Source organism: Triticum aestivum, unplaced genomic scaffold, assembly GCF_018294505.1.
Source record: "Triticum aestivum cultivar Chinese Spring unplaced genomic scaffold, IWGSC CS RefSeq v2.1 scaffold111196, whole genome shotgun sequence".
NCBI classification, from domain to species: Eukaryota; Viridiplantae; Streptophyta; class Magnoliopsida; order Poales; family Poaceae; genus Triticum; species Triticum aestivum.
Window position 1 is genome coordinate 52,397 of NW_025228435.1, and position 4,618 is coordinate 57,014.

Below are 4,618 nucleotides of genomic sequence, written 5' to 3' on the forward strand. Positions count from 1 at the left end.
TGACTGGATTTTAAATTTTGCCTAATTCATCATGTAGAAAAGACTGAAGTAAATCTCTACCGGTTGTGGCCGTCAATATTTCTCAACTACCTTTAGCGGCATTCTTAAATTTCATATGTGCTCACTAATGAGGTCACAATAATATGGTTATATAATAATATTCTTCTACTCAAAAGTCACATGCCAGAATTAGTAGCTTATTTCCGTTTATGTTTGTGCCTGCTTGCAAGAATACTTTTTAAAGCAATATTAAGGAGCTATAACATTGCTGAAAACTAATTTTATTTGCATGCTTTTCCGCAAAAAAAAATTATTTGCATGCTGTATTGGCAAATTTGAACTATTTATTGAATGCAAACTCTACTCATGTGTTACGCCGATCTTGAGCTTCCGAAATTTAATCACATCTCCAACAACCGATCTGACAAATATTCATGTTTATCAAATCATCATTAGTATTAGTGTATATAAGTACCGATGCTTGGCAATATGACTCATCTTCAAATACTGTTTGCAAAGCATTTGTCTTTTTTGATGCGTACTTAACCACATGCTAATTTCATGCCGACAACCTCCTAATATGCCAACTTTCTAATGACTGTCGAAACCAATCCGTTTAGCATTAGAAGCCTATAGCTACTACATGTCCCGCAGCAACGCGCGGGGTATCCTTCTAGTAATATAAAGCTGGGAAACCCTTTTTGGGTATAAGTAAAATGTAGTAGAGTCAATTGTTTATTAAATATACACTTGTGTATACTGAAAACAGTTGAGGCCCTGTTTGATTGCAAAGTATTTTCTAAGTATTTTAAGAATACTACAGTTTTCTTAGATACCACGGTTTTATTTACTATGACCTGTTTGACTAACACCAAAAACTGTGTTATTAAAACTAGAGTATTTACAAAACTGTAGTAATTTCTCTGCATAATAAAAAGAGCCCTGAACCTCTTTTTTTTTAACAGAGCAAGCGAAAGAAACGAGTCGGCTGCTAGATATTCTCAACAAACTCATCTGGCTATCAAGCCGCCGCTCGATCCCTGTCATGCGTGTTCCCTAATGCGTATGAGATAACTAGGCTGGATACGTTGATCATAGAAAGGATCCGAAGCAATCCATAGCTGTCCTTTAGAGATCAGCCAAGTTCCGGAGAGGCGATCTCATCTCTCGTACTACTACTAATGACCACTAAAAGCAATTGCTAGCTACTACTCCCTCCGTTCCGAATTACTTGTCTTGAATTTGTCTAGATACGGATGTATCTAGACTCATTTTAGTGCTAGATACCTCTGTATCTAGACAAATCCAAGACAAGTAATTCAGAACGGAGGGAGTAGCTACGAACGGATGCACGACCAACAGCTAGCTAGTAAATTTTACAGCATTAGTGGTGTAACCAAACAGGTCCTCTGCATTGTGAATACTTCAAAAAACGTTGTTATATTAAAACCATGGTATTTTGTACATGCATGCTAAATTACTGTAGTTTTTGATATTTTGGTTTTTTTAGTACTTTGCTATCAAACAGAGCCTGACTCTGTACATTTTATCATGTCAAACTACTTTAAATCAGTTGACTCTGTATATTTTATCATACATCTAATTTTTTTTAAACAGTTGATCAAGGGAGTCTACCACTTTAAGTCAGTTGACTACGTACATTTTATCGCACATTTAAAATATTTCAAATTATTTTTTATGTAATACACAAGTGTATATTTAATAAACAGTTGACTCTACATTTTACTTGCATTAGTTCGGGTCACGTGCACGGCACATATTTAGTTGATAAGGACATTTTATTTTAAGTATAAATTAATTGTATGTCATTGTAGACGGTGCATTTGATCCCCCAATAGCGCTTTTTATTTCACATTTCTCAGCCCCAATATATCCAGTGCGTATGCCCCAATATATTGGGCCCAGACCACCATGCGAGGACCAGCTTAAGTTAAGCACACCTACGCAAACACCTAGTTCTAAAAAAAGACCTACGCAAACACCTGCATCCCCCTTTTATCAAAAAAAGAAATCTTACAGAAGCCTTTTTTTTTACAAACGGGGGCTTTTGTGTGATTAAATATAAAACAAAGGAGTTTTCTGCAAAAGAAACTCGCCACGTTGGCCTTTCCCTATCAAATACGGTTTAAACACAAATTAGCTCGATTTGTTGCGGCCTGCTCCAGACTTGATACTGATTTGCAAAAAAAGAGAAGAACGTAAAACGACACCAATTCGTTGCGCTAACCCTAGTTGTGGTACTTATATGCAATTAACTCAGGAGCAAGCCAACGAAACGGAAACAACGACGGACTCCCTTTAACAGTACAAATACAGATAATCTTTTTTTTTTGCGGAAAAAATACAGATAGTCTATCTACCTGTGTTTTTCATGTACATATAAATAGCATTGTCCAATCTGCATGCTGGAACCATCTGATTATTGATCTACGATATCGTTTATCGCCGTTGTTGTGGCTGCCGGCAATGTTTCACTGCTTCCTCCCCACTTCCTTATCCTCTCTTCGGCCAACATTGCCTGCACCGTAAAAAGTCTCGAAATTTCTTAAAATAAAGATATGCTCAACTACGACCGAGTCATTATCTATAGAAAAGAAAACATTGAGATGGAGTGATATTAGTGTAGTACTGCACACCTGATTCTCCCACTTGGCTCGGAAGCAAATTGTGATCAGTATAGCAGTCTGCAGCAGCGTGCCAATTGACATGCCCACCCAAATCCCCTGCAGTGCAGAGATACATCGTTGTATATTCAGAGCAGGTTAGCATCAGATTGTCCGTTCTAATAATTAAATATGTGTCCATAAATATTTGAAGTTGATTTGGTTTTGCTCTTACCAATGCACCAAGTTTTAGCTTGAAGCCAAAGAGGACTCCCAGTGGGATGCCAAACAAGTAGTAGCACACAATGTTTATGAACGCCACAAGCGTCTGCCACCCTGCTCCTATCGCCACACCTGCAAAGCGACATGTTCCAATTGTCATTGGGATCACTAGGTTAATTTGGTAACCAATTGGGGTAATGGTACGTGCCTGAGAGCACAGGCTGGATGCTGTTGAGGAAGATGCATGCTGCAAGAAGGTAGCCAAGCTTTGCAGCTCCCCCCCCCCCACCCTGTTGTTGTCGCTGAAGAACCGTGGCAGCTCGGTCCTCCAGATGAGGAACACGGCCAGGAAGACCGCCCCGATGGCGGCGGACGTGGACACCGCTATGATCATGGAGAACTTAGCTGCCTTAGGCCTGTTCGCGCCCAGCTCGTTGGACACCCTAACGCTGCATCTCGAGAACTTTCACATTAGCAAAAATACGGATGAATTTTGTACGTCTATTTTTATACAGTTGCAGTCTTGTGAGGAGTACTATTTGTGTTGTTGCGTGCGTTATCTATATACCTCACTGCTGCATTGAAGCCTATTGCCACCATAAGGGTCCAGAGCTGGTAATTGATGCTGTAAAAAAATTTAGACACGTTGATGTAAAAAAACAGTCAGACATGGACTACTGTTTAATCTTCGTCAGACGAACGCTATTGTCTGTGCGCGCATAGTTAGGTTGCAGGTTCGTCAGTTAAAAACTGCTTACCAAACGGACATGATGTCAACCTGGAGTTGAGCATTCTTTAGGAGACCCACAAGGATGAGCACTGCACTGTAGTACCACAGCTCCAAGCTAGATAAGAACACATCGTGCATACACACAATTTAAATTAATCTGCTTGGTGATTGAATTATAATCGTATAGCAAGCTAAGAATTGAAAGATGTACCAACCAGAGCATGACGGCGGAGGCGAGGGACAACTTGACGAAGGCGGCGAGGTTATTGAAGGCGAGCATGGAGAACCCCTTCCATGCCTCCGGGAAGCAGCCGGAGACGAGGTAGGCGAACTGCGCAACAATGATGATCCACCAGGTGACATTCCCGATCATGGCGGCGCCGAAGAGGCCATGACCAAGGCGCGTGACGAAGACGTAGTTGAGCACGATGTGGAGGGCGAGCCCCGCGCCGGAGATGAAGGTCATGGCCCAGACCTTGCTCTGCGCCTGGAAGAACTTCTGCAGCGGGAAATTGGCGGCGTAGGCGAACAACTGCAGGACGACCAATTGTGTATACCGCCCGGCAACGACGGAGATGGCGGTGGGCTGGTGGAGCGCCAGCAGGATGGGCGGCGTGAAGACATAGGTCGGCGCGAGTGCCAGCGCGGTGGCGCCGCAGATGATCCAGGAGCGCTGGATGTAGACGCCAAGCATGTCCACCTGCCCCGCGCCCACCGCTTGCCCGCATAGCGTCTCCAGCGCGCTGCCCATGCCAACCTGCAAATGCAACCCCTAGCATCATCAGCTAGCGCATGGTTTGTAGTTGAAACATATGCATGCGCGGGAAAGAGTGAAACTCAAACGTGTCCATGACTCGTGGTGGGCTTTAGCCAGAAGCCCAGAACACACTGACATATCGTCACACCACACGGTGCACTATCGTCACATCCAGTGGCGGAGCTTGAGACACATCTTAGGAGGGGCAAATGGGCTGGGAGGGGGGGGGCAACCAACATCAAGTTTAGGCTAGATTTCTATGAATCTATGGGCAGTTTACTCATG

At 42.9% G+C, this 4,618-nt stretch overlaps 1 pseudogene; it reads right to left on the minus strand.

Moving 5' to 3' along the window:
- Positions 1-2,440: 2,440 nt before the first annotated feature.
- Positions 2,441-4,327, minus strand: LOC123174144 (protein DETOXIFICATION 31-like; annotated as a pseudogene).
- Between the last annotated feature and the right edge of the window lie 291 nt (positions 4,328-4,618).